The sequence below is a fragment of the Hypanus sabinus genome, unplaced genomic scaffold, assembly GCF_030144855.1.
Source record: "Hypanus sabinus isolate sHypSab1 unplaced genomic scaffold, sHypSab1.hap1 scaffold_176, whole genome shotgun sequence".
NCBI lineage: Eukaryota > Metazoa > Chordata > Chondrichthyes > Myliobatiformes > Dasyatidae > Hypanus > Hypanus sabinus.
In genome coordinates, this window is record NW_026779845.1 from 103,984 (window position 1) to 125,135 (window position 21,152).

At 45.0% G+C, this 21,152-nt stretch overlaps 1 pseudogene; it reads left to right on the forward strand.

The window, feature by feature from the left end:
• Positions 1 to 1,951: 1,951 nt before the first annotated feature.
• LOC132387347 (gastrula zinc finger protein XlCGF26.1-like) lies at positions 1,952 to 20,371 on the forward strand (annotated as a pseudogene).
• Positions 20,372 to 21,152: the final 781 nt, after the last annotated feature.

A 21,152-nucleotide genomic window follows, 5' to 3' on the forward strand; every position in this document is an offset into this window, starting at 1 on the left:
ACCCATTCTGTAAATTACTGGGTTCGGTAATTAGCAGCAAAGCACATGACTGTGGAAATAACAACCTGCATACACTTCCCATCCATGTCCTTACCCAAATTTCTCTTTAGTGTCTAACTAGAACCCACATCCACCACTTCCACTGGCAGCTCATTCCACACTCTCACCAACCTCTGAGTGAAGAATCCCCCTTCAGATTCCCCCAAAATATTTCACCTTTCACCCTGAAATATCGTGTGACAGTGGGAAAGTGTGTATTGAACCGGAGGAAATAGCAGAGGTACTTAATGAATACTTTACTTTAGTATTCACTATGGAAAAGGATCTTAGTGATAGTACTGATGACTTGCAGCAGACTGAAAAGCTTGAGCATGTAGATATTAAGAAAGAGAATGTGCTGCAGCTTTTGGAAAGCATCAAGTTGGATAAGTCGCTATGGATATGGGCATTTGGAGAGGAATAATATGATTAGTAATAGTCAGCATGACTTTGTGAAGGACAGGTCGTGCCTTACGAGCCCGATTGAATTTTTTGATGATGTGACTAAACACATCGATGAAGAAAGAGCAGTAGATGCAGTGTATATGGATTTCAGCAAGGCATTTGATAAGGTAACCCATGGAAGGCTTATTGAGAAAGTAAGGAGGCATGGGATCCAAGGGGACATTGTTTTGTGGATCCAGCACTGGCTTGCCCACTGAAGTCAAAGAGTGGTTGCAGATGGGTCATATTCTGCATGGAGGTCGGTGACCAGTGGAGTGCCTCAGGGATCTGTTGTGGGACCCTTACTCTTTGTGTTTTTTATAAATGACCTGGATGAGGAAGTGGAGGGATGGGTTGGTAAGTTTGCTGATGACACAAAGGTTGAATGTTTTGTGGATAGTGTGGATGGCTGTCAGACTTTACAGCGGGACATTGATAGGATGCAGAACAGGGCTGAGAAGTGGCAGATGGAGTTCAGCCCTGGTAAGTGTGAAGTGGTTCATTTTAGTAGGTCAAATATGATGGCAGTTAAAATGTCGGGACTGAGATGAGGGGAAATGTCTCCACTCCGAGGGTGGTGAATGTCTGTAAATCCACACCACAGAGGGTGTTGAAGACTCGGTGATCGTCCTCACATAAAACAGAGGCTGGCAGATTTGTGGAGAGCCAAGGGATCGAGAAAATCAAGATCGGTAGAAGCATGTGGCTGAGATGGGAGAGTAGCCTCCATCTTGCTGATGGTTAAAGGGGCCGAATGGCCTCCTCCTGTTGTTTCTCACTTAATGTTTCAGTGTTCCTGTCCAGTGAGGCCAGAGGAATGTGAATAGGAATCAGTGTTTATAAACATAGACTGATTTAAATGACAAACACGAGGAAATCTGCAGATGCTGGAAATTCAAGCAACACACACAAAATGCTGGTGGAACGCAGCAGGTCAGGCAGCATCTACAGGGAGAAGCGCTGTCCATGTTTCAGGACTGACGAAGGGCCTCGGCCCGAAGCGTCGACAGTGCTTCTCCCTGTAGATGCTGCCTGACCTGCTGCGTTCCACCAGCATTTTGTGTGTGTTGACTGATTTAAAAGAAACCGGCTCATTTTCTGTGTGGGTCTGAATTGTGTGTCGGGATGGGAAGTGAATCGAAACTATAACTCTGAGAACTCTGTGACCTGGGGCTGGAGGGAAAGGGATCGGGGAAGATATGGTGGGGAAATCTAAATACGTATGGAAATGATATAGGGAAATAATGAAATAATGTGGGAAATGCGCCGGTGGGTAGGGCAGTATGTGAAGGGCGAGGAACAGTCACCGGTCACATGGGAGACCCTCCAGCGAAACGTGATCGTGTTTTACCGCAGATCGGCAGCATTTGCAGGTTTGTTTCCGTGGCTCCGCCCATCGCCTGTAACGCAAAAAAGAAGCATACTGCGCATGCTCACAGTGCCGAGCCAGGCAGTGATTTTTTTTTCTTTGTGGAAGTGGGTCAGTGGCGGGTCCGGGTTCGGGTTCGGGATCGGGATCGGGATCAGGAGGGGGTCCTCGCCCCCTTGGACGGGGAGCCGGAGACGGATTATTCTCTGCGGGGCAACACCAACAATTTCCATTCAGTGAGTATTGAAGCCGGTCCCGAGCGGGGAGGTCTGACGTTGGGTAGTGAGTTAACTTTCCCGAACTTAAACAAGAGAAAATCTGCAGATGCTGGAAATGCGAACAACGCGCACAAAATGCCGGAAGAACTCAGCAGGCCGGGCAGCATCTAGGGGAAGAATACAGTCGACATTACCGACATTACTGTCCTTCGGCAGGACTGGAGAATAAAAGGTGGGGGAGGGGAAGGGAGAGAGACACGCAGGGTGATCGGTGCAACCTGAAGGGGGAGGGGATGAACTTTCCAGAACTGGCGGCCTCGCCTCGCTTCCTTCACAGAATCTGCCGGGTCGGTCCGCGTTGTCCGAACCGTCTGAGATGAGCCGCCGCTCAGCCCGTTGTTCTGGTCCTATTAGCAGGATGACGTAAAACATGTTTCTATCTTGTTACTGACAGAGAATTGTATAATTGCTGTTCTGTGTGTTATCTGAATGTACTTGCCAGTGATGCTGCCACAAGTCAGTGTTTCTCTGTACCTGTACCTTCCCGTACTTGTGCACTTGGTAATAAATTCAACAGGACCTGAGAAATCTCAGTGAGATTTGATTAGTGATGATCATCTTGGCAGCTCGGTAGGTCGAATGTATGCGACAGTACACTGTTAAATGCAAAACCCTGAACAGTGTCGATGATCAGAGGGATCTTAGACTCCAAGTTCATCGCTCCCTGAGAGAGACTGCACAGATTGATCGGGTGGTTATGAAGACAAATGGCATGGTTGTCTTTATTAGTTGAAGCATTGAGTTGAAAAGTCGGGAAGTTGCGTTGCAGCTTTATAAAACTAGTTAGACCACATCTGGAGTGTTTCATACAGTTCTGGTCTCTCCTATTCTCGGAAGGATATCGGGGCTTTGGAGTGGGCGCAGAAAAGGTTTACCAGGATATTGCCTGGATTAGAGGGCCTGAGCTGTAACGGGAGGTTGGACAAAATTGTGTCGTTTTCTCCGGAGCCTTGCCGGCTGGGGTGAGACTGGATAGACGTTTAGAAGATTACCAGACGATTAGAAGCCATGTCTCAGAAAGGCAGCGTCCATTATCAAGGACCTCCAGCACCCAGGGCATGTCGTTTTCTCACTGTTACCATGAGGTAGGAGGTACAGAAGTCTGAAGGCTCACACTCAGTGATTCAGGAACAGTTTCACCCCTCTGCCATCCGATTGATAAATGGATTTTGAACCCTTGAACACTACCTCACATTTAAAATATATAGTATTTCTGTTTGTTGCACGATTTTTAATTTATTCACAGAAACATAAAAAACCTACAGCACAATACAAGCCCTTCAGCTCACAAAGTTGTGCCAACATGACCCTAACTTAGGAATTACTATGGTTACCCGTAGCCCTCTATTGTTCTAAGCTAGTATTTCTTTATTTTTCTCCAGTGTCTCCAGGTACCTATTGTGCTGTCTTGCCATAACCATTTCAGACCAGGGAAAAAGTCTCTGACTATCCACATGATCAATGCCTGTCATTATCTTATACACGTCTATCAGGCCACCTCTCATCTTCTGTTGCTCCAAGTAGAAAAGGCCGAGTTCACTCAAACTTTTCTAATAAGGCATGCTCCCCAATCCAGGCAACATCTGCGTAAATCTCCTCTGCACCCTTTCTATGGTTTCCACATGCTTCTTGTAGTGAGGCAACCAGAATTGAGCACATTGGGGTGTGACCAGCATCACATATAGCTGCAACATTACCTCTCGGCTCCTAAATTCAATCCCACGATTGATGAAGATTGATTGAAGATTGATATGCCTTCTTAACCACAAAGTCAACCTGCGTAGCAGCTTTGAGTGTCCTATGGACTGGGACCCCAGGATCCCTCTGATCCTCCACACTGCCAAGAGTCTTACCATTAATGTTATATTCTACCATTATGTTTGACCTAACAAAATGAATCACTTCACACTTATCCTGGTTGAACTCCATCTGCCACTTTTTTGCCCATTTGTTCATCCTATCAATGTCCCACTGAATCCTCGGACAGCCCTCCACATTATCCACAACTCCTCCAACCTTTGTGTCATCAGCAAACTTGCTAACCCATCCCTCCACTTCCTCATCCAGGTCATTTATCAAAATCACAAAGAGTAAGGGTCCCAGATGAACTGTAAATGATTTAGTTGTTTATTTTTATTATTTTATATTGTTTTTTTTTCCTTCTATAATATGTATTGCATTGAATTGCTGCTGCACGGTTTTCAAATTTCATGACACACACCGGTGATAATAAACCTGATTCGGATTCTGAGTGGACAGACAATCTATTTTTCCTGGGGGTTGAAATGTCTGATATATTTATGGTGAGAGGAGATGTAAGCAGCAAGTTTGTTTCTTTACACAGAGTGGTGGGTAGCTGGAGAACTCTGCCTGGGGTGGGAGACCTGACTGTTCACGTGATCCCGTTTGCCCCTCCCATTTAACAGCAGATGGGCAGCACCTGTGCATCTGTTTCCGAGGACCCGCCCTCCGGATGATGTGACACTCACTTCGCGCATGTTCAATGTCTCCGCCTGGGTGGTGTTTTCTTTTCCGCTCAGTGCTGAAGTGCATCACCTGTGGGATCGAGGGAAGGCTCCTCACCTCCTGGGTGGGGGAGCCAGGGGTTGGAATCACTGTCTGTGGGCTGAAGATACTGCGTTCCCATCGGGAAGTATTGAGACCGATCCCGAGCCGGGAGATCCGATGTTGGCCGTGAGCCCCGAACTGAGGACCAATTACTCATTTATTTTCCGATTATCTGGGCTGGGCAAAAATGTGTAGACTTCACTTAATCTGCATTGAACGATCCAAACCTGGAGCCCAGGCTGTCTATTTCCACAGAGTTGAAAAGGGAGACCCACTGACAGGTCACGTGAGTCTGTTTACTGTCGATCTGCCCTACCCTTCACTTTGTAATGCAAGATGACGTGGTGTGTGCTCAGAGTCCCCAGATGGGTCAGGTACTTCCTCTATGTTGTGTTGGGGAATCTGATGTTGGTCACTGAGTCCCGTTAACTTCCCCCAACTCGCCTCGTTTCCTGAGGCTGCTCAAATTTGTCCTTGAGCTTTCTGACTGTTGTGTCTTCTCCTGGACTGGGGTGGCTGAGAAAGGAGAACGTCTCAGGTTTTGGGGATCTTTGATTTCACTGCCTGCTTTACCGAGGGACTGGGAAGTCTAGGGGGGAGAGTGGTTTCTGTGATGTGCATGTGGCCAAGTGGTTAAGCAATCTGAAGGTCATGAGTTTGAGCCTCAGGCCAGGCAGTGTGTTGTATCCTTGAGCATGGCACTGAACCACACATTGCTCCTACATGTTTATAGCCCAGATGGATTAAATCACCTGATCCTGTTCCTGTACTACCATGACAGAATGATGGCTCCTTCTTATCCTATATTGTTTTTTGATGTGTGAGCGACAATATAATATTGTTCACTGAGATTATTATATTTGGCTTCAACGTTTAAATTTCAGTAATATTAAGCAGAAATGGTTGGTTCTCTTTTTCATTGTTACTGTGCTTCATTATCTCTCTGGTTACTGTTAGACCTGCGGTGAGAGGTTTATTGGAAGAAAAACCCCAACTGGAAGCAAACCATGGCTAAAGATGTGGGAATAGCAACAAGTGAACTGGCCCGAGGACTGAGAGCATCAACTGGAGAGAACAACACTGAATCAGCTGACTTGGAGTTCCCAGTGAGTCAGTGAGGAGGAAGTTTGGTGAGTCTCATTTACTCAAACACTGGTTCTTTATACATTACATACCTGTACAATAGAAGATGGGAAAAAGTTGTTGAGACTGAATGTGCCCAGAAGAAACATTTATGCCTCTGTCAGACACAGTTGCAATCACACCAGGTCCGGTAATGTGCTTCCAGCAGCCCAACCCTTTTAAATCACTCACATATTGTGGAAGTCAAATCTGGATGAAGTGGTGGAAATCGGGCACAATCTTAAGTTGCTGGAGATCTGCACTAAAAACTGAAAATGTTTGAAGTCATCCTGACAAAATGTTATTAACCTGAATTGTAAAGATTGTCCCCCTCCCCACAGCTGTTCCTTACCTGCTGAGCAGTTTGGTCATTCCAATTTCTTTTTATTACATTCACTCTGGATTGGTTTATGTTTCCTAAAATGTATCAGTTTTAATGTGGAAGTGGAAATGGCTCACTCTTTGATAGTTGAACAATAAAGTAACCACAACTTTTCCCTGCAAATTACCCTGGTGCCAATTAGTTTGTTATTCCTAGAAATGTGTTCAGTACAGTTGTTGTGAACAAGGTTTACAAGAATAATCTCAGGAATGTTCGGCATTATGTATGAGGAGCATTTGATGGTTCTGGACCTGTGCTCAATGGAGTTCAGAGGGACGGTGGGGATGGTGGAGGGATGTTTGGTTAAATAAACCTACCAAATACTGAAAATCCTGGATACAGTGGACATGGAGAGGATGTTTCCATTAGACTGTGATCTGATGGCACAGTCTCAGAATAAAGAAGCTTTCCTTTAAAACTGAGAGGAGGAAAAAATTCAGCCAGAAGATGTCTGATCTGTGGAATTTGTTGCCACAGAGTTGGTTGAAGCTGCCATTTGGGTATACATATGACAGAGATTAACATATTGATGATTGCTGAGCAGCTCAGGGTTACAGGAGGAAGGCAGGAATGTGGTGTTGGAATGAAAATCAGCCATGGTTAAATGGTGGGGAAAACCAGTTGGACCAAATCACATAATTCTGTTCCTGACTGAATGATGGCTCCTCCTTATCCCGTATTGTTTTGTTATGTGTGAGTGACAATAAAAAAATGTTTACTGAGATCATTATATCAGCTTTCTACGTTTTGTTCTCAGTAACATTAACCAGAAATGTTTGGTTCTCCTTTTTATTGTTATTGTGCTTCATTGCCTCTCTGGTTAAAGTTAGACCTGCGGTGAGAGGTTTCTTGGAAGAAAAACCCCAACTAGAAGCAAACCACGGCTAAGACAAGGGAACAGCAACAAGTGAACCAGCCCGAGAACTGAGAGCACCGACTGGAGAGGACCCATCTGACTCAGGGTTTCCAGTGATTCAGTCAGAAGAAAGTTTGGTGAGTCTCATTTACTCAAACACTGGTCCTTTAGACATTACATACCTGTACAAAGGAAGGTAGGAGATAGTTGGAGGGAGACTGAATGTGCCCAGAAGTACCAGTTATGCCTCTGTCAGACCCAGTTGCAATCACTCCAGGTCTGGTAATGAGCTTCCAGCAGTGCAGCCCTTTAAAACCATTCCCATTCTGTGGAAGTCGAATCCGGATAAAGTCACTCAGAGACCGTACGGTACAAACTCTTTATTCCAAGCACTCGGGGCTTACTTAGTTAGTTGCTCAAACAGGAACAGTCTGAGACTGTTCCCACCCAATCCACTAACTGACTAACAATTCCCCTTACACCACAGATATATCCATCCAGATACCCCCACACAAGACAGGCTATGTACTACATGACAGGTTGGAGCCCCTAAAGACAAACTACAAAATAGTCATAATGGTTTACCCACACAGAACAGACTGAAGCTGTCCAATCTCTACATGTGAATGCGCAAGGAGATAAGTATCCGGAAACCCTAGCTAGCTACCCTCAAGAAGAAATATGGCTCAGCATGGCTTAGTACATCTATTGATCATCAGCAGTTTCTTTCAGAAAAACAGGCTGCTATTGTTTAACAAAGTGTTAACCATTTTACACACTTTATCCTTCCCTCCTTTTGATCATTACATTATCAACAATGCAGTAACTTTTTACAGAGAAAGCATCTGACGACAGCATTGACTTATCAGTGGGTAAAGGCAGTGTACAACAGTAATTACAATAAGATATATACAAATATTAGGCCATAATGCAGTCTTATTCCCCACATATTACCAAATAGGCCTTCAAAGATCACCCGTGTAATCGGTGAACCTGTGTAAATCCTGCCCTACTTTCTTGATGCTGTCAATCTCCTGTTCAGTGTGCTCGGAGAGGGGTGTAATGTTAGTAGATTCATTAGGGGATATACGTGCAGCATTCTGTGTCAATGACAGCACAGGTTCCCTCTTTCTCAGCTGGGATAAACTCTAAACCCGTACGATTCTGTACGACTGTTTGCCAGATTGCAATCATTTCAGTGGATATTTCCATTACTTGGGCTTCTGTTACTGTCAGGGCCCCTGCAGTGTTGTGGCCAGCTCCTCAAGTGCTGTATCCAAATTGATTATCTCTAATGAATTCCTGGCTACTCCATAGGAGAGAAAAGTAATCATTCAAAATCAAGCAGACTCAGTTGTTCCTCTCGGCTGCTGGGCGCCTGCAAGTATGGCCAGGATGCATGTTTCCCAGTATTGGAAGTTCCATTTGATGGGGGCCAGAGACACCATCCCTCAAAACACTGACAGCCGCAGTCATCTCTGACTGGACCACAGGTCCTCATCTCACTTCCCTGGAAGTTATTTGAGAAAGCCCGGGCTGAGAGTTCCTCACTCTGGTTGAGCAGGATTACTGACATTGGAACCACAGTTTTACCATGCTGTGGAATTTCAGCACAAACCCAGCAGGCACCTAGTTCTACCTGTTTGGCATAGGTATGACAGAAAGATGGAAATGTTGACATGGGTGCCCCCGGATGCTGGGGTGAGCCCTCTCAAAGACATAACCATGAACACCACTAACAACCAATACGTTTTCCATTAGTCTAAGAGAGACCTTCTACACAGTTCCTTCAGTAACATGTTTGGCACCTAATTGCTGTATCCACCGAGATTGCCCCTTCAGTTTCACACCCATGTAAGTGGTCAGCAACACCTAATATGGTCCTCTCCACCGAGGTCCAAGGTTCCCTCAATCCCAGTTGTTTGTCAGGAAAAAAGTATCCCAGGTTCCATGGTGGGATAGTCAGTCCTCTCTGCAGAGTAGTTCTCTTCCTTGTAAGTCTGTCGTACCTGTGAATGTATGCTTGGAAAATTTTGGATAGTTGGCATATATATTTCCCCATGTCTTCCCCTTGGGTATGAATATCCAATTTTGTTGGTAGACTTTCTGGGAGCAATGGTACAGAAGGTCTTAGTCCCCAGGGTGTCCTCATGGGCCATCCATAAATAATTTCAGCTGGTGACAAATCTGTTTTCCCCTGTGGAGTAACCCTCATATGGAACTGGTAGGACTTTCAACTGAGTCCATTCTCCACTGTTAGTTTGGCCAATTTACTCTTCAGAGTGCCATTGGCTCTCTCCTCTGTGCCAGCGGCCCATGGGTGGTGTACAAAGTTGAATTGTTGCTGGATAGCTAGTTCATTATATACGCCTTTGTTTACTTTCATCACGAAGTGTGGGTCATTGTCAGAGCTCAGCATCTCTGGCAGGCCGTACCTGGGAATTATATCCTGTAATAATACCTTCACAACAGTCATAACAGTATTGTTGGTAGTTGGAATAGCTTCAACCCATCTACTAAACACATCTATAATAACTAAGCAGTATCTATAGCAATGTACTCTAGGCAATTCAATAAAATCAACTTGTAGACACGAAAAGGTCCACCTGGCAAGGGACTCGTACCCAGTGTGCAGGGTACAGGTTACCAACCATTCCCTCCTTTCCCAGGTGTGTATAATTACATATATAATCGACCAATATTGGTAAAAACTGTGTAGGAACACAAACCTGTCCCACTGGGTGATCCAAAAACCTAGGTCGGGATCTTTCTGGCACCCCATCTGGGACCACAGTTTTCGCTTCTCCTCAGAGAAAAAACAAAACAAAACTCGAGGTAGCTGTAGAGCGGTGAGTAAGTTGTTTACAAAGGTGGCATTACTAATGGGGTGGGCAGAGAAAGTCAGGGATCCCCACATTCCCAGAGAGCCCAGTAGTCATGTACAATTCCAAATGCATAATGGGAGTTTGTGTAAACGTTCCCACTTTCGTCTGTTGCTGGGATACAGGCACGAGTCAGAGCAAACAGCTTCTGGGCGGAGACAGCTGCTTCAAAAGAGGCCTGCTCAATTACTTCACTGCCCATCACTATTGCATAGTCAGAATATTGTTATCCTGCTGGATCCACAAAAGAGCTTCTATTCTCATAAAAATTTGCCTCGGGATTGAGGGGATATTGCTGAATGGATGGGAGAGTCTGTCCTTCTTTCATGGTGATCCAGACAGGGGGGCAGTTGGTGCGACAGACTTCTTGGCCTGAAATTGCACAGAGATGGGGTACAGCATGGGATTGTTCACCATTAAAAGGTTTTCTTACCAGATATCCCGTCTTCACCATAGACTCCTTCCTATATTGGACTAGACCAGGCATGGGCAAACTACGGCCCGGGGGCCATATGCGGCCCGTTAAGCTTTTTAATCCGGCCCGCAGAACTTGATGAAATTATATTAATAAGCCTTGTTAACGTTTTTTCCCCGCAATTCTGGTGTTTTCCCAATAGATGACGCACTCTATATACAGTTGTGGCGACCCATTTCCTGGCACATCCGAACCGGCTCACAATTAGCCAGCGTTCCGGCTAAGGGAGATAGCCTGCGGGGATTTGTGAGCACAGAGCTTTGGAGCCTCTGCGCCACGGGGGGCAGGTTGAGGGAGGCTTAAAAGTGAAGCTGGGGATTTCGAATAAAGTTTTTTTTCTTCGACTGCAGTTACCGACTCTGTGTCGTAATTTTAGCGCTGCATGTAGCACACCACTACACATTGACCTTTGTTGAGGTGCAGCGTATTACTCCACATTTGCACTTTACTCTTTGTTCGGCTCGACCTATTTGTGTGAACAGGCGTTCAGCGTCATGAACATCAACAAAGCCAGCCACAGATCCAAGTTAACTGACCAACCCCTCAGATCCATCCTGGGAATCGCCACAACAATACTAAATCCAGACTTTGATGCGCTGGCTAAAAAGGGAGACCAACAACATTGTTCCCACTGAAATTAAAAATAAGTTTCTTCATTGTGTTATGTAAAAAATGCATTTGAAAATATTTTTTTCAATAAGCATTACATGTTAAGTCATTGCTGTTAAGTGATGGACATGAGTAGTGCGCAAGTGCACGTACGTTCTCAAGATAAAAAATGCACTCCAGATCAAATAACGCGTTCTGCATCCTGGCGCGCTGTCATTGTTCTGTCCTTGTGCTGGTCATTGTTGAGTTTTGGCACAGGGGACTATTGAATAAGAAGGAGCAGGACAAGTAGACCTGCATCTCCTACCGTTTTGAAATAAAGACAGGCAGGAGGAGAGTGATGATGATAATATCTTGAAGGATAACAGAATTTTCAGTGCTTTAAAATAGTAACTGTTACTATTTAAAAAAGCTGTATTTTATTCATTTAATTTTCAGTGTTTTAAAAGTCATTTCAATAAATAGCTAAATACCATGGGACTTCAAAGACAGATATTTTGTTGTAATGCATTTGTTCATTTTCAATTGAAATTAAAGCACATGTTGTCTACATATCCCATGATATTTTATTTTCTCTTATGAGGTGTATTACCAAAACACTCCGTCCATCTGCTCCTGGTCCGGCCCCCCTGTCAAATTTTAGAACCCTTTGTGGCCCACAAGTCAAAAAGTTTGCCCACCCCTGGACTCGACCCACAGTCTCCCTCGGTGCTGAAGGCTTGTTTTGTTAGGGTGTAGGGCAGGAACCCTGGGCTCTTTGGCTTGAACCCAGTGCAAATCCTAATGGTGGTATGGGGAACTACCAGTTCTGCCTGTCGCCAAAGGAAATCCGGAAATTCGGCCAGTAATGCAATACCGTCTCTTCCTTTAACCTCTCTAATCACCGTGACTGGGAACTTCTGTCCCTCGGGGGATGCATAATATTGGCTTTCCTCAGTGGCGCACCCCGTAGGGTCAAAGCACAGAGTCACATGAGGGTTGGCTGCTGGCAGAAGGAGTGGAGTCCAATTTAATTGCCCTCCTCCTGGGGGTCAGAAACTGGGGAAGCTGTCGGTTGTTCACCTGACAAGGGTGACAGCATTGTCTGTGCAAAGAATCTCGACTTCCAACGGACAGAGCAAGTCTCTCCCTGCGAGATTACACCCCCCGTCTGGTGGTGACTGTAAATGAAACCTCACACTGGCTCCCCTGGAATTCCACCTGCAGTGGCAGGGTACGTGAATACGTACGTTCCGTGCCTTCGAACCCAGACAGAGTGATTGTGGTGTCTGATATCTGGAATCCCTTTTCCGATACTATTTCCTGATTGAGAGTGGAAAACTGACTGTAAATGATTTATAGATAAGTGAATAGAAAAAAGATTGTTTAAGACAAATGTAAGTCCCTTTCAGTTCGAAACAGGTGAATTGATCATAGGGAACAAGGACATGGCAGACCAATTGAATAACTACTTTAGTTCTGTCTTCGCTAAGGAGGACATAAATAATCTTCCAGAAATAGTAGAGGACCAAGGGTCTAGTGAGATGGAGGAACTGAGGGAAATACATGTTAGTAGGGAAGTAGTGTTAGATAAATTGAAGGGATTAAAGGCAGATAAATGCCCAGGACAAGATGGTCTGCATCTCAGAGTGCTTCAGAAAGTAGCCCAAGAAATAATGGATGCATTAGTGATAATTTTTCAAAACTCCTTAGATTCTGGATTAGTTCCTGAGGATTGGAGGGTGGCTAATGTGACCTCACTTTTTTAAAAAATGAGAGAGAGAGAAACCGGGGAATTATAGACTGGTTAGCCTGACATTGGAGGTGGGTAAAATGTTAGAGTTTGTTTTGAAAGATGTAATAACAGCACATTTGGAAAGAAGTGAAATAATAGGACAACATGGATTTGTGAAAGGAAAATCATGTCTGGCGAATCTTAAAGAATTTTTTGATGATGTAACTGGTAGAATGGACAGGAGAGAACAAGTGGATGTGGTATATTTGGATTGTCAAAAGGCTTTTGACCAGGTCCCACACAGGAGATTAGTGTGCAATCTTAAAGCGCACGGTACTGGGGGTATGGTATTGAAGTGGATAGAGAATTGGTTGGCAAACAGGAAGCAAAGAGTGGGAGTAAATGGGACCTTTTCAGATTGGCAGGCAGTCAGCAGTGGGGTACTGCAAGGCTCAGTGCTGGGACCCCAGTTGTTTACAATAATGATTTATACGATGGAATTAAATGCAGCGTCTCCAAAGCTGGGTGGCAGTGTTAGCTGTGAGGAGGATGCTAAGAGGATGCAGGGTGACTTGGCTAGGTTAGGTGAGTAGGCAAATTCATGGCAGATGCAATTTAATGTGGATAAATGTAAGGTTATTCACTTTGATTGCAAGAACAGGAAAACAGATTATTATCTGAATGGCTGATTAGGAAAAGGGGAGGTGCAATGAGACCTGGGTGTCATTGTACACCAGTCATTGAAAGTGGCCATGCAGGTACATCAGGCAATGAAAAAGGCAAATGGTTTGTTGGCATTCGTAGCAAGAGGATTTGAGTACAGGAGCAGGGAGGTTCTACTGCAGTTGTACAAGGCCCAGGTGAGGCCACAGCCGGCGTACTGTGTGCAGTTTTGGTTCCCTAATCTGAGGAAAGAAATTCTTGCTATAGAGGGAGTATAAAGAAGGTTCACCAGATTGATTCCTGGGATGGCAGGACTTTCATATGAAGAAAGACTGGATCAACTAGGCTTATACTCGCTGGAATTTAGAAGATTGAGGGGAATCTTATTGAAACGTATAAAATTCTAAAGGGATTGGACAGGCTAGATGCAGGAAGATTGTTTCCGATGTTGGGGGAGTCCAGAACGAGGGGTCACAGTTTAAGGATAAAGGGGAAGCCTTTTAGGACCAAGATGAGGAAAAACTTCTTCACACACAGAGTGGTGAATCTGTGGAATTCTCTGCCACAGGAAACAGTGGATGCCAGTTCATTGGCTATATTTAAGAGTGAGTTAGAAATGGCCCTTGTGGCTAAAGGGATCAGGGGTATGGAGAGAAAGCAGGTACAGGGTTCTGAGTTGGATGATCAGGCATGATCATTCTGAATGACAGTGCAGGATCGAAGGGCCAAATGGCCTACTCCTGCACCTATTTTCTATGTTTCTATGTGTGGAAAATTAAAATCTCCCACAATCACAACCTTGTGCTTACTACAAATATCTGCTATCTCCTTACAAATTTGCTCCTCCAATTTGGTGGTTTACAATACGCCCCTTTAAGTGTTACTATACCTTTCCCATTCCTCAATTCCACCCAAATAGGCTCCCTAAATGAGCCCTGTAATCTATCTTGTCAAAGCACCGCTGTAATATTTTCTCAGAGAAGCATTGCAATACCTCCCCCCTTGCCCTTCTGATATTTAGTTGCCAATCACACCCCTCCTGCAAACATGTTTCACTAATAGATACAACATCATATTTCCAGTTATCAATCCATGCTCTAAGCTCATCCACCTTTCTTATAATGCTCCTAGCATTAAAATAGATGCATTCAAGAAACATTTCACCTCTTCCTCTCTGTTTATCCTTAAAGGTGCAAACAACTTTATTATCTCTTTTTTTTCCTTCTCCCGTACATCTTCGGTCTGAGCGCTCCTACATCAGGGAGGATGTTCAAGTCATCTCTGTGTTAAAAGTTTAGCCATCACGGTGACTGAAGGCAGCTGCAGGTTCATGAGGGGCGGTTCTGATTCTGAAGTTCTTGTGGCTGATCGTCACACCCAGGACTGAACCCTGGTCACTGAGCATTGGAGGACTCCGTTCTGCTGATGTTAGTCTTAATCTAGATTGGTGTTTAATATTGTGGATCTGTGAAAGATAAATCAGTTCTGTATCAAATCCCATGTCTCAGGTACTTACTGTCTCTACCACACTCACAATGTACACTAAAAAGGCCACTCAGCCCATCTGGTTCCTGCCCATGTTTCTGTTCCATATCCGTATATCAAAATCTCTCCCTGCCGTTCCCCTCTCACTCTCCCTGAGATGACAGGTTGCAACTAGTCACCACTCCGTGGGATAGGAGATTTCCCGTGAACTGCATGGAAACATATAAATGCACAACTCATTACAGATGCTTTGTCCCACATTGCTGTGCCGACCATGTATCTTACTCTAGAAGCTGCTTAGTATTACCCTGCCGCATAGCTACCTATTTTCCTAAGCTCCATGTACCTATCTGAGAGTATATTAAAAGACCCTATTGTATCCACCACTGCCATCATCGCTGGCGGTGCATTCCACACACACACCTCTCTTTGCTTAAAAAACTTGGCTCTGACGCCTCCCCTGTACCTACTTCCAAGCAGCTTAAACCTATTCCCCCTCGTGTTAGCTATTTCAGCCCTGAGGAAAAAGCCTCTGGCTATCCACACTACCAATGCCTCTCATCATCTCATACACCTGCATGATTTTGTCCAGGGTGAAAAAGACGATAAGCTCACTGTGGTTTTGACGTTCTCTCTCTCTCTCTCTCCTTGTGACTGACGTCACAGCCCCACCTCAGTCAATCACTTAAAGCGACACTCACTGTAAGTGAACCTGGGGTCTCTAAACACAATGCACCTCTAAAGTCTGACAGCAGAGTAGCGAGTGAATCTTCGATGGTGCAGAGTCAAAAACCAAAAGTTGCTCCAGAGAGAGATGGGGTCCAGTGTTTACGAGGAGGAGGAGGAGGAATCAGGAGGAACCGGGAGGATGTGACTACAAAAGAAAGGTCAGACACATTTGGAAACTGGTTGACCGAAAGAAATGGTGGTTAATTTTGGGCAGCAAATGTGGAGAGGAATAAAAAGACAATGTTTAGGCCGAGCCCCTTCAGCATGCCTAGCCTGTGTACTTCGCTGCTTAGTTGCTCTCTGAATTGCAGAGTTCCTCCAGCTTTTTGTGCATGTGTGTGTCTCTGTATTTCCAGCAACTGCAGAATCTCCTGTGTTTTATAACAGCATTGTACTTTGGCATTAGATACATGTTGATATTGAGTATATTGTTTATGGGAGCCACTTTCTGTGTTAAAACAGCTGCAGATTTTTTCTACACACACTATAAAAAAAATGAGGTATGGACATTGAACCGATGCTTGCAGAAATGGTTAATGGCACCGTGATGTCTCAGAGGGCCATGCGTTAAGAATTTTGCCGGCGCTAAAGTGCCAATGAAATACGCAGGCGTCAGGCTGAGGCCATCCCTGAGTATCACGTATGCGCGCAGTACACAGAAGGCCTTGAAAATGTCGGGTACAGATAAGAGCAATTCTCTGTGTTTTTATCTTAAACACTGACTTCAGGACAATTCCTGTGAAATCCGGACACCGTGGCCAACAATCCCGGGATAGTCCTGCTCTCGTCCCTGTCTCTCAGCACCACGATCCGTACATGGGCCCCGGGGAGCTTCCGGCTGCTGAGGGAATGGGAACCGATGGATCTCTCAGATAGAGCTGAGCTCCAGCTATAATAAAGGCAAGGATTAGCAACTCAGAGAAAGGGAACAAAATCTTTTACATCACCAGTTGAGAAAATCACCTTTGTTCTATCTCCAATCACTAACAAGAGAAAATCTGCAGATGCTGGAAATCCAAGCAACACTCACAAAATGCTAGAGGAATTCAGCATTAGTACTCTTTTCTATAGATGCTGCTTGGCCTGCTGAGTTCCTCCAGCATTTTGTGTCTATTGCTTGTTCTACCTCCTCTTGTTCTGGACTTTTCTACCCATGAGAACATGTTTTGTCCCATTCTCTCTGGGTATGTAATGATATCAAACACCTTTGTCATGGGCAGCAAGTATCTTTCACATCGCAAATGTGCCAGACTCCAATGAGACAGACTCCTGTCCTTCCCTTCGTATTCATTGGCATTGCCATCACTGAGTTCACCACTGTCAGTCGTTGGGGGAGGCTTCAGGGGATACTTGTGTGTATTCTGGTGTTGCAGTACTTGCTGGAGAATTTGCAAATGGGTAGAAGTGGAGTGATATTTGGAAATCTGACTTTTTAAAGTGTAACTTAGCAAGCAAACCACATATGGACAATATGCAAAAAATTTTGGTGAGAAAATCCTTCATTACCCATTACAGGCCAGCTGCATCGGTTGTGTGAGAGTGCAGATGAACTTGATCGAACCCAGAGGAGATCAATGTTCCTATTGACAGTGATTTGCCAGCTCTTAAAATGAATACCTCTCTATAAAAATTCACTGTGCACATCTTATCACTGGGTAAAAAAAAATACACAGTGCAAGATTTATGTACACACTGGTTATTACAAGTTAGTGGGTGTATTGTAGGGTAGATGGGAAGACCTGTAGTGTCCCTGATGCCCTCACTTCCAAGATATGCATCCAGCTGCAGTTTGTAACCCTGCACTGTAAGGAGTTGGAACTTGAAATGCATATGGGAATAGATGGTCATTCCAGATACCAGCACTCTTCCCAGTCAGGAGATGATTTATCTTCCAACTTGAGTTTAACCTCACTGTAACAGTGTGATACTAAATCAAACCATGGCAACTCAAGTAATCTCATCGGAAATGTTGTCCTACACCCATTGATGGATGTTGTCAATCTTTTACAGGATAAAAAATGAGAAGAAATTTGTCTTCAGGAATCTCAAAGACAACACGCCAGTTTTGCTGTCTCTGTCCAGATATTTAAGAAGTGGAGCAAGGTATTCAATCAACCGTCCTTCCAGCTCAGACTGTGGAGAGGGATTCACTTGGTCATTTGAACATCTAGCAAGCCCGTCATTTTACAGAGGAGAAAGGCCTTTCACCTGCTCAGACAGTGGGAATGGATTCACTCGGTTATCACAATTGAAGGCATATCAGCAAGTTCACAATGGGCAAGGCCATTCACCTGTTCTGTGTGTGAGAAAGGATTCTGTCGGGCAACCCACCTGTGGACACACCAGTCAGATCACACTGAGCAGAGTCCGGTCATCTGCTGAATTTCAGGGAAGTGATTCTCTCGGTCATCTGACCTAATGGCACACCAGCGTGTTCACACCAGGGGGCGGCCATTCACCTGCACAGTCTGCGGGAAGGGTTTCACTGCATCATCCAACCTACAGAGACATCAGCGAGTTCACACTGGGGAGAAGCCATTCACCTGCTCAGTCTGTGGGAAGAGATTCACTCAGTCATCCAACCTACAGAGTCATCAGCAAGTTCACACTGGGGAGAAGCCGTTCACCTGCTCAGACTGTGGGAAGAGTTTCACTCGGTCATCCCGACTACTGGCACACCAGTCAGTTCATACTGGGGAGAAGCCATTCACCTGCTCAGTCTGTGGGAAGGGATTCACTCAGTCATCCCACCTACTGAGACATCAGCGAGTTCACAACAGGGAGAGGCCGTTCACCTGTTCAGTCTGTAGGAAGGGATTCACTGATTCATCCGCCCTACAGAGTCATCAGCGAGTTCACACTGGGGAGAGGCCATTCATCTGTTCAGTCTGTGGGAAGGGATTCACTCATTCATCCCATGTACAGAATCATCAGCGAGTTCACACAAGGGAGAAGCCGTTCACCTGCTCAGAATGTGGGAAGGGATTCACTCAGTCATCTGACCTGCAGAGACATCAGAAAGTTCACACTGGGGAGAAGCTGTTCACCTGCTCAGAATGTGGGAAGGGATTCACACTGTCATCCTACCTACAGAGACATCAACGATTTCACACTGGGGAGAAGCCATTTACCTGCTCAGTCTGTGGGAAGGGATTCACTGAGTCATCCACACTACAGAGACATCAGAGAGTTCACACTGGGGAGAAGCCGTTCACCTGTTCAATCTGTGGGAAGAGATTCACTGATTCATCCCACCTACAGAGTCATCAGCGAGTTCACACTGGAGAGAAGCCATTCACCTGCTCAGACTGTGGGAAGAGTTTCACTCGGTCATCCCAACTACTGGCACACCAGTCAGTTCATACTGGCGTGAAGCCATACACCTGCTCAGTCTGTGGGAAGGGATTCACTCTGTCATCGACCTTACTGGTACATCAGCGAGTGCACACAGGGGAGAAGCCGTTCACCTGCTCAGACTGTGGGAAGGGATTCACTCATTCATCCAGCCTACAGAGTCATCAGCGAGTTCACACTGGAGAGAAGCCGTTCACCTGCTCAGTCTGTGGGAAGAGATTCACTCGGTCATCCCACCTACAGAGACATCAGCGAGTTCACACTGGAGAGAAGCCGTTCACCTGCTCAGTCTGTGGGAAGAGATTCACTCGGTCATCCTACCTACAGAGACACCAGCGAGTTCACACTGGGGAGAAGCCGTTCTTCTGCTCAGTCTGTGGGAGGGGATTCACTCAGTCATCCCACATACAGAATCAGCGAGTTCACACTGGGAAGAAGCTGTTCACCTGCTCAGACTGTGGGTAGAGTTTCACTCGGTCATCCTAACTACTGGCACACCTGTCAGTTCACACTGGGGAGAAGCCGTTCATCTGCTCAGAATGCGGGAAGCGATTCACTCAGTCCTCCCACCTACAGAATCATCAGCGAGTTCACGCTGGGGAAAAGCTATTCACCTGCTTAGACTGTGGGATAGGATTCACTCAGTCATCACAACTACTGGCACACCAGTCAGTTTACAGTGGGGACTGGCCGTTGTTATGAATCCCTGGGTTTCCTTTGCTGTGGACTCTCATTTTAAGAGAGAGAGATTAAGAAGATGAATCAGTCTGACTTGCAGCCTGTTTACATCGCTCGCGCTTGTTTAGTTTTAACCGAGGACACAGACACTCAGAGTCAAATGGAGACGAAGGAGGAAAAATGGAAGGATTGAAACCAGGGAACTAGTGACCAAGGGTCACTGTTTAAAAGTTTCCTATGCCCACAAGGGTGGGTTAATTATCGATTCATGTACATCGAATGTGTGGAAGTCACATTGTTTGATCCATAGGAGTGGATCTGATTTGGGATATCCTGTGGAGACCACTTATGTGTTAACACTTGAATGGCTGTGGTGTGGTAGTTCACTTGAAAACATACCCCTTGTGACAAGTCACTTTCGGTGATAATCAGTATGTGGATTTGGAATGATGACGGATAAATTCTACAATGACTGTTCTTTCGTTTTACCACCATGGAACCTGAGGAATGTACATATTTACATATCTACATATATCTACATAATATCGAAATTTTTGCCTTCTCTTGCCATTTACCCTGGATTACAAATCTCTCTCTCTTATCGCCGATTCTGTAGTTGAACTGAACTTTCATACTTTACCATCTCAAGACTCCGAGCCTTGTTTCCTCCGAGCTCAATAGTTTGGGAGTTTTATTTACACACATTTATAAACTTAACACTGTTAACTCCTGTTTATCTTGTTAAAGTTGCAATATTACAAGTAGATTCTAATAAAGACAGATTTAACATCAAAACCAGACTCCAGGTGTAGTCTATTGCTGCTGGCTTGTTTCTAAAGCATTATGGTTCATAACAAATTTGGGGCCTGCGTCTGGGATATGAACAAATTTGGTGGCTATTGATCGATGAATTATCAGTTTGATTGGGGAAATCCTTTTTGATTTATTTGTGTGTGGAAATCAGCAGCAATGGACATTTATAAATTTCTGGAAGCGCCAACCCCTGAGGCATTACGAAAAGCCAAAAAAAAATGAATTGCTGACTGCTGCTAATGGGCTGAATCTTAAACAGGTAAGCGGGTGTGAAGGACCAAGGCAACCATAAAATTGGGAGAGGAGGTAAAGGTAAAACAATAGGGGTTTTATTATAAAATATCGGCATCCACCTCCTTTTTCAGAGACTGGGATCCCTGTTTCTACCGGTAATGATGTTGGGCATTTCAATGTGTTCACTTCTCAGGCCTCGATTCCCTAAATGAAAGGGTTATCCCATTTGATCTTTCTTCATATGATGACCCAACCATTTCAGGGATGAGTCTGTTGAAACTTCATTGCACACTCTATAACAAATACTCTCTAACCACTTGGTTAATCATCTGTGCAAAAAATGTTCATCTGCAGCAGCCCCGTGTTGCCCCAAACACTCAGATCCTACCCCCGTCATTGGCCCCACTTGCAGGTCAACCGTCTGCTGGTGTTTCCCCCCCCCCCCCCCAATGTGAATC